Source organism: Rhincodon typus, chromosome 3, assembly GCF_021869965.1.
Source record: "Rhincodon typus isolate 14 chromosome 3, sRhiTyp1.1, whole genome shotgun sequence".
Lineage (NCBI taxonomy): Eukaryota > Metazoa > Chordata > Chondrichthyes > Orectolobiformes > Rhincodontidae > Rhincodon > Rhincodon typus.
Genome location: NC_063334.1, coordinates 124,838,636 through 124,854,175, shown reverse-complemented (window position 1 = coordinate 124,854,175; position 15,540 = coordinate 124,838,636). Strand labels below are relative to the sequence as shown.

The 15,540-nt window shown below is 41.6% G+C and overlaps 1 protein-coding gene across 1 annotated transcript in view; it reads right to left on the bottom strand.

The window, feature by feature from the left end:
- LOC109932672 (LIF receptor subunit alpha) overlaps positions 1-15,271 on the bottom strand; it is a 195,186-nt gene extending 179,915 nt beyond the window's left edge. The window contains exon 1 of the mRNA XM_048619315.1: positions 15,178-15,271. The gene's annotated coding sequence lies outside the window, so the exon portion shown is untranslated. The remainder of the gene's footprint in view (positions 1-15,177) is intronic.
- Between the last annotated feature and the right edge of the window lie 269 nt (positions 15,272-15,540).

The following is a 15,540-nucleotide window of genomic DNA, read 5'->3' as shown; positions in this document are numbered from 1 at the left end:
AGCCTCTAATCTGCTCTTGTAGCCAGTGTTTATGTGGTGAATCCATTTGAATTTCTGCTCAATGGTAACCCTCAGGATGTTGATAGTGGAGCACTCAGTGACCGTCACACCACTGAATGTCAAGGGTGAATGGTCAGATTGTCTTTTACTGGTCATGGCCATTATCTGACATTTGTGTGGCAAATTGTTGCTTGCCACTTGACAGCTCAACCCTGCATATTATTCAGATCTTGTTGCATTTGAATGTGGACTACTTCACTATCTGAGGAGTCACGAATGGCACTGAATGTTGTGCAATTATCAATTGCACATCTCCACTTCTGACCTTATAATGGAGGGAAGGTCATTGATGAAGCAGCTGAAGATGGCTGGGCCTAGGACACTACCTTGGGAACTCCTGCAGAGATGTCCTGGAGGTGAGACTGACCTCCAATAACCACAACCATCTTCCTAAGCACAAGGTATGGCTCTAACCAGATTTGTCTTAATCACGGTTCCAGTCCTCTTAAAAAGCTCTTTGGAATGCCAAGAAGAAACAATTAATACTGCTTTGTCATCCCAGAAATGCATTTTTAAACAAAGTAGTAACTACATGGCATATTTTTTAAAAAAGGTACATGACTGGTTAGCCAATCTCCAGTGTTCTGAATGCATGCCAAAATAATGTACTCCATTACCATCACACTTTGCAAAAAACAATGGGCACATTATTAATACATTGACCCAGAAGCTAGTTACAGCGTCTTCACTTAAGTCCTGGTGTATATCACTAAATCAGCAAAGATAAGAGAAAGAATAAGAAATGTACACCTTGATAATTGGCATTATAAAAAAATCCATTTTTAAATATTGCAGTGATAGTGTCAGTACAACATAATGACTCAGATACACAGTATACATAAAATATGAGGCATATAGTATAGCAGTGGTTTTCCCCCTTAAAAAGTAAAAGATTACACTGTGAAGCAAACATAACTTTAAATTGACGGAGGCAGCCCATTCAGCACAATTGATCTACGCTGGTGCTCATGCTCCACACAAGCCTCCTCCCATTCTAGATGAAGTAGAATGGGAGGAGGCTTGTGTATAGCATGAGTACCAGCATAGATAAACTGTGCTGAATGGACTCTCTCTCAATTTAAAGTGATGTTTGCTTCACAGCATAACCCTTTACAGTTTAAGGGGGTAAACCACTGCTGTACTATGATCATCATTGCCATCTATTCCTTTCTCCCCCATGCATTTACCCAAATTCCCTTTAAATGAATCCATACTATTTGCCTGAACGATGGCTCATGGTAGGAAGTTCTACATTTTAACTATTCTCTGGGTAAAAAGGCTTCTCTCCTGAATTCCTTATTGGATTTAATTCAGACTATCTTATAACACCAAGCTTTGGCACTCAATTGGAATACATCTCCAGCTTCCATATCAACACTTTTCATGATCTTAAAGAACTCAATTTCTACAGGAGAGAGGAATGCCGTTTTTAGACTTATTAAAAAGACGTTAACTGAAACAGAGAAATATTACCCAGAAGTGGCAACTATTGATCTTATTAGCAATAGGCATCTGTTTTATCAAGCAGACTTTCTCATGTAGAGTCCGAGCGCATTCTCAGAGATAAACTGATAAGCTGAGGAAGGTGCAATGCAAGATTGTTTTGAGAGAGCAATTCAAAACAAAGCCAATCAGCAGTTGGGGCAAATGGCTTCCTTCTGTGCTCGGACTGCTTTGGTCTCACTACAGAACAACATCTGCTGGACACATGAAAGGGTAGCTGCACATTTGATTTTTTTTACTGTCACGTGTGCAGAGGTACAGTGAGAATGTTTCCTTACATGCTTTACAGGCAGATCGTACTATATGAGTGCATCAGGGTAACAGAACAGAGTGCAGGATACAATGTTACAGCTGCCAAGAAGTTTCCAAGAGATCAACATAACATTTGGGAGGTACGTTCAAATGTTAAATTCTGATCTCTCTACACCATCTCTGTAACACTGTATTCTGCATTTTGTTCTGCCACCCTGAAGCACTTAGTGTTGCACAATCTGCCTATATAGCATGCAAAACAATACTGTTCACTGTATCTCATACATGTTCCACCAAGAAATCAGTCCATTCAAAAGTCTGATAACAGCAGGGAAGAAACTGCTCTTGAATCTGCTCATAAGTGTATACAATTTTTTATATCTTCTGCCCAATGGAAGAGAGTATAACCACAGTTTTTGACTATGTTGGTTGCTTTCCTGGTGCAGTGTGATGTACAGATGGAGTCAATGCATGATGGATGGTGTCCACAACACTATTGTTTCTTTCGGTCTTGTAAAGAGCAGTTGCCATACCATGCTGTGATGAATCCAGATAGGATTCTTTCTATGGCGCATCCATAAAAATTTGTCAGTGTCTTTATGGACATGCCAAATTTCCTCAGCCACCTGAGAAAGTAAGGTGTTGCTGGTTTTCTGGACTGTAGTATCAATGTGGATGGACTAGGAAGATTGTTGGTGATTGTCATTCCCAGGAACTTGACGCACTCAACCATCTCCACCTCAACACCATTGATGCAGACAGGGACATGCCCTCCACTCCACTTCCTAAAGTCAATGACCAACTCCTTTACTTTGCAGACATTAGAGAGATTGTTATCTTTACACCTTGCCGTTAAGTACTACATCTCTTTCCTGTACTCCGTCTTGTCGTTGTTTGCGATCCAACCTACAACAATGGTGTCATCAGCAAATTTGTAAACGGAGTTGGGGTGGAATTTGGCCACACAGTCGTGTATGTATAAGGAGTATAGTCGGGGGCTGAGTATGCAGTCTTATGGGGATGGTGTTGAGGATTATCGTGGAGGAGGTGTTGTCATCTATCCTTACCGACTGAAGTCTGTTGGTCAGGAACTCGAGAATCCAGTTACCAGTTACAGAGGGGGGAAACAGAGATCTTGGTCCCGGAGCGTGGAGATGAGTCGGCTTGGAATTGTGGCAGATGACCACTTGTTTCAAAATCTTCATTATAACTGCAACTCTGATTCATATTATTCTTGACATGTACACCACATTATTGGCCTGTACTGGTAGACAGGGAATTAGGTCTGCTAACGTGGCTAATACAGACATCTTTCTTCAGTGGGAATAAGATTTCCACCCATCTGCTTCTACAAAAAGTAAGCGTAGAAGGTGATGCAGTGGTCTATGTCAAGGTTCATCCCAAGTTGCTCCCTAACACAGGAGTGCGCGCTCTCTGGGCTGCTCCCAAAGGCACACAATAAGACAAACATCAATGCTGCTAAAGGACTATCAAATCTGTGAAATATGTTCTTTGGTCTGCTTCAACTGAGTACTGTGCACGGATTCACAAGAATGGTTTCAGGGACGAGTGATGTAGATAGACCGGAGATGTTGGCACTGTTTCCCTTGGAGAAGACTGACAGGAAATCCGATAGAGATGTTCAAAACCACAAGGGATCTGGACAAAGTCCATAGGGAAAAAGCGCCCTCACTCATGGAAGGATCAGGAACAAGACAGCACAGATTTAAGGTAATTGGCAAAAGGAGCAGTAGTAACAGGAGAAAATCTAATGGAGGTACACAGGTGCAATCAAAACATTTAAGAGGGAATCGGATTATTCTTCGAAAAGGAAGGACACGTCAAGGTATGGAGAAAATGCAGTGGAATGACACTAGGTGACTTGCTCCTTCAGAGACACAAGCATTACACGATCAGCCAAAGGCCGCCTCCTTTGCAGTAACCATTCTGTGATTCTAAACATTGTCTTGGCGCTTGGAATGTGCCAGTCTGCAAAGTCAGGGTTATACAAGCCCCTGAGGTTTGATGGAAAAGGCCACAGTTTTAAGAACTCTGGCAGAATATAGCACTTGCAGCACCTTCAGCTGTGCTGTGCATAACATGAAATATACATATTGCAAATATAACCGGTATCACTCAGTGTTCTGAGGCATCTCAGAGTGCTACAGACTGTATTGAAATTAACAGTTTATCGCATTTTCTGGTTATGTCAAATATGAATTATTCCATAATGTACATTAAAAGCAAGATATTTTTGGAAACAAATCAGTACATTCTGTCACCATACCCACAGGCATTCCTGGAAATGCCATTATCATTAGTGGGAGGTGTTGGCCGAGTAGCATTATCGCTAGACTATTAATCCAGGGATCGAGGTAACATTCTGGGGACAGATTCTTGGCAGATGGTGGAATTCGAATTCAATTTGAAAACATCTGGAATTGAGAGTCTAATGATAACCATGAAACTGTTCTAAATTATTGAAAAACTCATCTGGTTGAAGGAGATAGTTAACATCCTTCTTCCTCTACGGAAGGAATACTGCTATCCTTATCTGGTCTTGCTTACATTTGACTTCAGACCCATAGGAATGTGTGGCTGACTCTTAATTGCCCTCTGAGCGATTAGGAATGGGCAATAAATGCTGACCCAGCCAGCATTCATCCATTGAACGAATATGAATTATCAACAGAGCTTTTGGGGCTTGCAGGACTTCAGTAGCGCTTGTCAAGCAGGGTCATGGATATTCCCCTTCCCAAACCACCACTATCACACAACAAAATCTGCAACAATACAGATCCCAGCAGATATTACACCTACAGCAAGACAAATATTGTCAATAAACATTTTCAAGAAAAAACAGCAGCTGACACCAAAGTCACAAGGACAACCGGGATGAAAAAGGTCACTCAGGCCATCTGAACTAATTCCTCAACCCTGCCCCTAGCAATTCTGCATCTAATTGCAGGGTTTGTCTCACAAGAAAAGGTTAGACAGGCTAAGCTTATATCTGCTGGAGTTTAAGACTAAGAACTACTTGATTGAAACAAAATCCTGAGGGGTATTGACAGGGTAGATGTGCAGCCGATGTTTCCTCTTGTAGGACTACGAAGAATTAGGGGGTCACTGTTTAAAAATTAGGGGTCACCCATTTAGGAGACGGACAAGGCAATATTTTTTCTCTGAGGGTGCTGACTGTTTTAAATTCTTTTCCTGAAAAGAGATGGAAACAGAGTCCTGAAGTAATTTTAAAGCATTGATTAGGTTGATTCTTGTTAAATCAAAGGGTGAAAAGTTATCAGGGTAGGCAACAAGTCAGATTTGACGTTACAATCTGATCAGCCATGATCTCATTGAAAAGTGCTGCAGGTTCGAGGGGTTGAATAGTCCATTCCTGCTCCTAAATCACATGTTTGTGTGTAATTGTTTTAGAAATGATTGCTGGATTTTCACCTCAATCTGCATACATGCTTCAAGTGTTACCAACCTGTGAGTAAATAATTGAAAAATCTTGTAGAGGACTCAGCACTGTCACAATGTTCCACCTGTAACAACTTGAATTATTTATTTCAAAAATTTTATTGTTAATTGTATTTGTGGGTCACAGGCATCACTGGCTAGCTAGCATTTGTTGCACATCACTAGTTATCCTTGAGAAGGTGGTGGTCAGTTGCCTCCTTGAACTACTGCAGCTACGGGAATAGGTATGGGAAAGCCTAACAAATGGCATACATCATTCACACCCTGGAAACAGCAAATTCTTGCCCATAGTTGGCAAATCTCACACACAAGTGAATGTAAAGGCAAAATACTGCAGATATGGTACATTTAAAACAGAGAAAACAAACATTTCCTAAAAGAAATTCAGCAGGTGGGGCAGCAGAGGAGAAAGAAACAGATAACATTTCAAGTCCAGTGACTCTCCTTTAGCATATGCAATTCATGTCCTAGCCACACACCAAATCAACTCGTGACAATGACTATTTCTTACCAGGTCAAAATCCTGAAAATTCCCTTCTTAACAGCACTGTGGATGCCCTTACAATAGACCAACAGCAGTGGTTCAAGGAGACAGCTCACTACCAAAACAAAAGGTCACCAGACCTGAAACGTTAACTCTGTTCCTTTCCTTCACAGATGCTGCCAGACCTGCTGAGCTTTTCCAGCAACTTTGTTTTTGTTACAGCTCACTACTACCTTCTCAAGGGTAATTAAGGATATATAATACATGCTGGTCTACCCAGTGATGCCTACATCCCATGCAAAAGAAAATTCTTTTATATATCACTCAAAGGACTCAGGTCTTCAAGCGCTGAGATAATGAGGGCAAAGGCAGTACATTAATCTTGTGTGACCTTAAACTTCATGTAGATTGGGATTGTAGAGGAGCACACGAGGAAGAATTCATAGAAATTATTCAGGACAGGAGGGTAACAGAGATGGGAAACCTCAATTTTCCAAACATATATGGATGAGCACATGAAATGTCGTAACATTTAAGGCTATGAGCTAAAATGCTGGAAAGTGGGATTAGTATAAATAAGCTAGCAAAGACCTGATGGGCTGAAGGGTCTCTTCTGTGCTAAATAACTAAACAATATGTTGTGGATCCAGCCAGGCATCACGTTAATTTGGTTCAGGTGATGTGCAAATGAGACAGGTTTAATAAATGATGTCAGAGTAAAAGATCCCCTAGGAAACAATGACCGTGGCATGGTGGAATTTAGCATTCAGGTTGGCAGGCGGGGGGAAGGGAGAGAGAAACCTGGAACAGAAACTACTGAGCTACGTTTAAATCAGGGTAAATACAAATGACTAATGGCAGAGCTGGCTAGAGTGGACTAGGAAAAGAATTGAGCAGCAAAGATGGTTGAAGAACAATGGCGGACTTTTAAGAAAGCAGTTCATGGCTCATTGCAAAGACTGAGGAAGAAGGATTTAGGATGGCGACAAGCCAACCATTGTTAGCCAGGGAAGTTAAGGGTAGTATCAGATTGAACAATCATACAACATGGCAAAGATTGGCAAAGAGAGTCGGAAAAGTTTTAAAAGCCAATAAAAGATGACCAAGAAAATAATACAGGTAGATGATAAACTTTGACAGCAGATTTGCACGTAATATAAAGAACTTCTTAAAATACATAAGAAGCAAGAGAAATGCCAAAGTGAACATAGGCCGCTTAGAAAGAGAGACTGGGGAAGTAATAAGGAACCAGCAAATGGCAGAAGAGTTGAATAAATGCTCTGCATCAATCTTCACACTAAAAGAACTAATAGCATCAAAAATCAAATATCCAACGGGCATAGGGAGAGGAAATAAATACAATAACTATCACGAGAGAAAAAGTGCTAGTGAAACCAATGAGGCTAAAGACTGACTTGTCTCCTGGCCCTAATGGGATACATCCTTGGATATTAAAAGAAGGAGCTACAGCGTTAGTGGATACACTGATAGTAATTTTTCAAGAATCCTTAGCTTCTCGAAAAGTCCCAGAAAATTAGAAAACTGCCAATGTAACATTTTTATTTAAAAAGGGAAGAAGTTAAAATTGCTAAATTTAACTTTTGGCAAAAAGTCAAAGCTTTTATCTTGCATTCACCAGGATCAGGACACAAGCGACAAACTTCAGAAAGAGGACACCAGTTTGATACAGCATGATAAGAAGGTGCTGACTGATTAAGTCGTAGTTGGCACAGAGATTCAGTCTTAGTTTTCAGACCTGGCAGGCAGTCGACCTCACCAATCAGAACCATCTTCTGATGCTGTATAAATCAATGTTTCTCTTCTCAAGTTTGTGGTATCTTGGTCCTGGTGAAAACAAGACAAACGTTGACTTTTTGTCTTGTTTAGCAATTTTTAAATATCTACTTCCCAAAAGAACATATTTCATTTCTTTTAACATTATTTATCATGTTAAAAGCTTTGACTATCACGAAAGTTCTTTTTCAACCCTTGATACCTTTTCCCTTGTGAAAAACTGCAATCTTCCCTCAAACCTCAGCAACCCAACCCTGGAAAAGCTAGTGTCAGAATCTTGACTTGAGAGTTACATGGGCCCAGTGGTCTTTAAAATTGCTTCACGTACCATTGTTGCATTGCTGAATCAATTCTGAATCAATTCTAAATCTCAATCCCAAGACTGGTGAGTGAGAACTTCTCCAAATATATGCAAGATAATAGAAACACTGATTCAAACTTTATGTGCCCTGACAGTTCCATGGTACACACCCAAACAATACACCAAGGCAAAATGCTCTCTCAATGAAAGTAGCACAAAATATTCAAAAAATTTGCAATGCTGTCACATTGTAAGTTTCAAAAGAACTTTTTCGGTAATCTATGCTGAGGTACTGGGATTTAACCAATCATAGGATCATAGAATAGAATCACAGAATCCTTACAGTGTGGGAGCAGGCCATTTGACCCATTGAGTCTACACCAACCCTCCGAAGAGCATCCCACCAAGACCCAAACCCTACCCTACCCTACCCTATCCCTGTAACCCTGCATTTCCCACGGATAATCCACTTAACCTACACATCCCTGGACACTATGGGAAGTTTAGCATGGCCAATCCACCTAACCTATGCATCTTGGGGCTGTGGGACAAAACTGGAGCTCCTAGAAGAAACCCAGGCAGACATGGGGAGAATGTGCAAACTCCACACAGGCAACTGCCCAAGGGTGGAATCAAACCCGGGTCCTTAGCGCTGTAAGGCAGCAGTGCTAACCACTGAGCCACCATGCCGCCCCAAATCAATCACTCTAGATTAAGAACAGCAATGCCCAACACTATCAAGTCATCACACTGCAACTACAGGGCCTTTCCATGTGCAAATTAGCTGCTATGTTTCCTGCATTACACAAGTGGCTACACTCAGACTTATCTCATCAGGTACATGGGCTTTGCTGGAGGCAATTTTCAGACTTGGTCCCTCTGCTGAGAACTCTTAACTAGGAATACAGAGCAAAAACTCTGGCACGACTGCATGAGATTTGCTAATTACACAAACTAATGGCCAGAAAGTTGTGTACAGCTCATGTCCAAATTCATGCTATGGTGTTGGGAAAGGTGCCCATCAACGTAATTTGCAATGACAGGGGACTGACTCTGGATATTAGTTTTTTTATATGCCTTCGAGAACTGGCTGGGCCAGCATTTACTGTCCATCCCTGCTTGCCTTTGAAAAGTGGCTAGTGAGCTGCCTTCTTCAAACACTGCAATCCTTAGTGGTGCCGAGACACCCCAATCCAGTCCAGAAGTGAGTTCCAAGATTTTGACCCAGCAGCAGTGAATTAACAGTGAGAAACAGCAGTTCCAGGTCAGGATGTGGGGCTTGGAGGGGAACTTGCAGGTTTTCAAGCATCTGTTGCCCTTGCCTTCCTAGAAGTAGAAGTCACAGGTTTGGGAAATGCTGTCAGAAGATCTTGCCTTGTTAGTGGACTTCCAAAAGGCATTTGATAATGTCCCTGCCCACAGACTGATGGTTAAATTTGAAGCACATAAAACTGGAGAAGGTATTTGCCTGGTTAGGAAACTGGCTGAGCAAAAAGAGGCAGAATAAAGAGAAGTTACTTTAATTGGCAGGACATGGCCAGCAGTGTTCTACAAGATCTGGGATCTCAACTAATCACCATATTTATTAACAATTTAAGATTATGGGATAGGAAACCACATACCCAAATTTGCTGGTAACACACAGATAAGTGGCATTGTCATTTCATACTCCATCTACACTGATTACAAAGAGATAATGTTAATTTAATTGAATGCGCAAAGCAGGAGCAAATAAATTCCAGTGTAGGCAAAGGTGAGGTCACCCACTTTGGATCCAAAAATAATGAAACTTGGGACTTGCTAAATGATGAAAAACTGGAAATAACAGAGGCCAAAAGAAGCTCAAGAGTCGCAAACAAATAAAACATCATAAAAAGATACAGAAGATAATGGGAAAGCTAAATGGAGTGCTGACTTCTACGTCTGAAGAAAAGGGTAAAAGCCAGGTTTCAGCTACATAAAGCCTGGCTAGAACATATCCAGAGGGCTATAAGCAGTTCTAGGTCCCACATCTTGGAAAATACAAACACATTGCTGGAGAAACTCAGCAGATCTGGCAGCATTTGTGGAGAGAAAACGGAGTGAATATTTAAAGCCTTTCTTCAGAATTGATAGCAGCTAGGAAATGGTGGTAGCAGGAAAGGAGGAAGCGGCCAGCTGAAGACGGAGGTCGTGGAAAGAAAAAGACAGTTTGGCTGACAAAGGGATAGTGAGCCAGGGATGGAGAAAAACAGATAATGGGGACCAAAAGTAGGTGAAAATGAGCTGGCTGGCTGTGCTGAAAGCAGCCCATGTCATGATATCATGACAAAGTGTGGAGGGGTTGGGTTGGGTGGCTGACGTCAAAGACACAGAATGAGGTGTTCAGGTTCTAAAACTATTGAACTCTATACGGAGTCCTGAAAGCTACAGGGTCCCCAAGCAGAAAACGAGACAGCGTTCTTCCAGGTCCCTCAGCTTTGTTGGTGCACTGTGGCAGGCCCAAGACAGAAATGATAACCAGGGAGCATGGAGATGTGTTCAAGTAGCAGGCAACTGGAAGCTCCATGTCATGACAGGATTATACATCCTCACACCTGATTCCTCTCAGGACTCCATTCCATTCTCCCAGTTTCTGTTTTGATGATTACACAATCCAAAGGGGGCCTGAGACCACCTTTTTAGTCAACCTAGGATTCCCCACCACCATGGTCAATAGGTCCCTTCACCATGTCTGATCCATTTCCTGCCTGTCTCTCTCTCTCTCTCTCTCTATGGGCTCCATCTCCACGTATAAACTTACTCCTCTTTCCATCCAGCTTCTGTTTTTGTTCCAGAGCTTCACCAAGACAGTGTAGCATTCACCCAATTAATACCTGGACTCCAAGAACTAAATAATGAGATTAAAGAAACCCAGGATGTATTCCCTGATTTAGATGGCTAAAAAGGTGACTTTGTCAACATTTTTCAAGGCAATAAGAGAAAAACAAAAGGTAGATAAGAAAGAAACTATTTTTGCTGGTTACGAGTTCAGGAACAGGAATGAAGCGTGAATATTAGAGCTACAACCTGACTTGTCAGGAGCAAAATTACAAACTATTTCCAGACACAAAGGATAGAAGTTTGGAATTCTCACAAATGGTAATTGACATCAGATCAATCGTTGAACCACCTTCATTTTGAGATAAATGTTTGTTACCCAAAGACATTAAAGGATTTAGGGCTAAGAGGGTATAGAGAGTTAGGTCACATAAGCTCCCATTAAATGGCTGATGAGGCTCAAAGAGTTGAAGCATTTCCTCCTGCTCCCATGTTCCAAAAAGCTTCAATGGTGTGCCCTTTGATCATTTTTACTTCTTTTATAAGTCAAATAAACCAGTGGCCAATGAATCTCATACAGATTGAACATTTCACAGAATTACAGATAACTTTGGCCCAGGTGGTGGACAGTGGCCTGTCATATCCATACCAGCTGATCAAATGAGCATCATGGCTTATTGCCATTTTCCTCTGGAGTTTTTTTCCATGCCTTTGCACATTGTTCTCATTTAAATAACCATTCAATACGCTTTTGATTGCGTCAACAGAATCTGCCTCTACCACACTTCCAGACAATACATTCCAAAGCCAAATTACTCATTGTGACACAAAAGAAAACTTATTCTCACATCACATTTGCTTCTTTTGAAAATCACATTAAATCTGTGCCCTCTCGTTCTTGATCCTTTTACAATCAAGAGCAGATTCTTCTTATCTCCAATAGCCAGCCCCCTCATGATCTTGAAAACCATCAGATCTCCTCTTAGCCGCCTTCTCTCCAAGAACACTCACATCCTCTCCAATCTACCTTCACAATTCAAGTATCCCATTCCTCGATCCATTCTTCTAAATCTCTTCTGCACTCTCCCCATTCACGACCCTCCTATGTCTCACCAAGAACTGCGTACAATATTCCAGCTGAGGTCGAACAAGTCTCTTTTGCAAGTTCAGCATTAACCCCTTGCTCTACTTTTCAATGCCACTATTAACGAAGCCTCAGTCACAAAGAACTTTATTAACTGCTCTCGCCACCTATCCAGCTACTTTCTATGATCTGTGCACGTCTGACCGACATTGCGCTGCTTCTGCAATTATCTTATAATATGTGGCTGTCCATGTGCTTTCTACCAAAATGCATCACCTCACACTTCTCTGCATTGAACTTCATTTGCCACCTACCCACGAACTTGTCTATGTCCTGAAATTTCTACAGTATCCTCCTCACAATTTACAATGCTTCCTAGTTTCATACCAGCTTCAAACTTCCAAATTGTCCCCTACACACAAAGCTCAATAATGAATACGTTGCAACAATTATGAACACAACCAGTAATTTATAAATTGGAAATGACTATTACGAGGGGGCATAATTTTAAGGTGATTGGAGGAAGATATAGGGAAATATCAGAGGTAGGTTCTTCACACAGAGAGTGGTGGGCATGTGGAATGCGCTGCCAGCAGTGGTATGGACTCAGATACTTTAGAGACTTTTAAGCGACTCTTGGATAGGCACATGGAGGGTAGATTGATCTTAGTAGGACAATAGGTCAGCACAACATTGTGGGCCAAAGGGCCTGTACTGTGCTGTACTGTTCTATGTTGTCTCCTTAACTTAGAATTCAATTATTATACGTAAAATAAAATTATAAAATTTAAGTGGCCATAACATGATTTGCACTGTTCTGTAATGTTCCAAAGCTGCACTTAGTACCACTTCCCACTGAAAGTGCAATGGGTATCTCTGGTGCCTTGGCACATACTGTTAATAGGAACCAGAGTAGATCACTCCTCAGTACTAAATGTTCCATGTCAAATCAATATATTTTAAAAATTTAAAACCTTTATTGCAAGCTTTTTCAGAACGAGGAGAATTACAGATTTTTAACTTTATGCAGAGTTTTGACATGATAGACATAGGGGAGGTGTTTCCACCTGTTGGCTTGTGGTCATAATTAGGAGATGGACACTAATATACAAGACCCAAACAACATCCAGGCTTGTGCTGATGTGTGGCTTGAACATTAGCTGCCACTTAATTGCCAGACAATGACCGTCTCCAATGAAACAATCTAACCATTTCCCCTTTTGACAGGCCATCACGATCACCATCGTTTTAAAAAATTAATTTATGGGATGGGGCATCACTGGAGCCAGAGGAAGTCAACGAGGTCTTTATTGAATACTTTGTATTCATAAAAGGAGAAAGACATGGTGGATGGTAAGTTTAGGGAGAGATTTGATGATGTTCTCGGGCATATCTATACATAAAAAGTGGTGGTATTGGGTATTTTGAAAAGCATAAAGGTACACAAGTCCCCAGGATCTATCCCAGAATACTGAGAGAGACAACAGAAGAAATTGCTGGGGCCTGGTACAAAATCTTTGTATCCTCTTTAGTCACAGGAGAGGTCCCAGAGGACTCGAGAGTAGCCAATGTTGCTACTCGTTTAACAAGGGCAACAGGAATAATCCAGGAAATTAGAGACCAATGAGCCTTGAGTCAGTGGTCAGGAAATTATTGGAGAAGATTCTTAGGGACAGGATTTACGAGGATTTGGAAAAATATTGACTTATTAGTGGTAGGTAGCATGGTTTTATGTGGGGAAAGTTTTGTCTCACAAACTCAATTGAATTTTTTGAGGAAGTGACAAAGATTATTGACGAGGGTGGAACATGTTATCCACATGGGCTTCAGCAAGCCTTTGGGAAAGTCCCTCATGGCAAGCTAATAGAGGAGGTTAAGTCACATGGGTTCCACAGTAAACTAGTAAGATGGATACAGAACTGGCTTAGTCATAGAAGACAGACAGCACCGATGGAAGAGTGATTTTGTGACTGGAGATGTGTGACCAGTAGCGTCTTAAGGTACCACTGCTGGGATTCCTTTTGTTTGTACTGCAGCAGGTTTTCAATAGGCTGGAGACTTGGGCGGAGAAATGTCACGTGAAATTTAATCCATAGTTATTGACAGCATTTAAGACAAAGATAGATTGTTTCATGAATAGTATGGGGATCAAAGGTTACGGGGAGAAGATAAGAGAATTGAGGTGAGAATCGTACCAGCCATAATCCAATGTCATAATTCTGCTTCAGAGATATTAGGAACTGGAGATGCTGGAGAATCTGAGATAACAAGGTGTAGAGCTAGATGAACACAGCAGGCCAAGCAGCATCAGAGGAGCAGGTGCTTGGCCTGTGTTCATCCAGCTCTACACCTTGTTATCTCATAATTCTGCTTCTGTATTTCATGGTCTAAACATTCCATTAGCCTTCCTAACCGCTTGCTGCACCTACTTATTGGTCTCCAGCAACTTATCAACAAGGTGACTAGGACCCTTTGTACTCTATATTTTCCAAACCTCTTGCCATTTAATCGTTTGCACATCTGCTCTTCCTACCAAAGTGGGTGACCTCACATTGTCCAAGTACCCTGTTCTTGTCCAATTACTGATCCTGTCCAAATCCTCCTAAAAAACATTTTACACTGCACAAAATAAAAACCAAAAGAACTGCAGATGCTGTAACTCAGGAGCAAAAACAAAGTTGCTGGAAAAGCTCAGCTTCTGAGGAAGGGTCACCGGACCCAAAACGTTAACTCTGTTTTTTCCTTCACAGATACTGCCAGACCTGCTGAGCTTTACCAGCAACTTGGTGTTTTTTTTACACTGTACATTTAGCTAGGAAGGGGACTTGATTGATCAAGACAAGCCTTTGTCAATTTTTTACAAGGGCAAATCATGGCAATAACCTTAGTTTAATAAGAAAACCACAGATCAGATAAGTAAGTGATTAAACACAAATCCAACCAGAACACTTGGTACCACATTGATGTGATAACAGTGGATGTAAAAGATATAAATTCTCAATTTAACAAGAGGATCCCAACAGGTCAGAAGTTATTCCAATCACACTCTACTATTACTCACCACGACTATAACGAACACATCTTATAATTTTGGGGATCAGTACAATTCTCATCAATCGCAATACGAAAAAAAGCTTCAGTACATTAAACCGTTAAAACACTTTTCCACATAATATGCTAATATTCCACACTCCAACTCACACATAAATTTCCCGTGGAAATTAATTACGAGATCAGAGCCGCAGACTAAACAGTTTCTTGTTCATAATCCATGACTCCGTAAAATTCATCGCCCTCAAATCCAACAGGACAGTTCACTTTGTTGGAAGAATAAAACTTGGCGAAATGTTGGTGGTTTTTATAAAGTTTCGAAAAAGGGAATGTGGGAAATAAAACACTAATCGTTTGGCTCTCACTCACATTCCAGGTGCCCGAAAGCCGCTTTCCCGTGAAGAAAGAGCCGTCCGCCTGTCCCGGAGTAAACAGCAGACCAGGCCGCCGCCGCCCTGTCCCGGCTCGGGGGAGGGGAGGGGAACAGTCCGACTCGCGCCGCCGCCACTGCCGCACTCAATGGAAGCGGTCACGAGCTCGCCGGCTGGGAGCATACATACGTTCACGATCCGCCGAGCCAGCGGGTGCGCGCACACTGACCGACCGTTAGAGAGACGCGTGCGAGAAGGATTTTCAAAGGCCAGAGGTGACCCCCAACCCCTCAGTGACCCCCAATCCCTCAGACACCCTCAACTCCTCAGAGACCTTCAATCTGTAAGAGACCCTCAACCC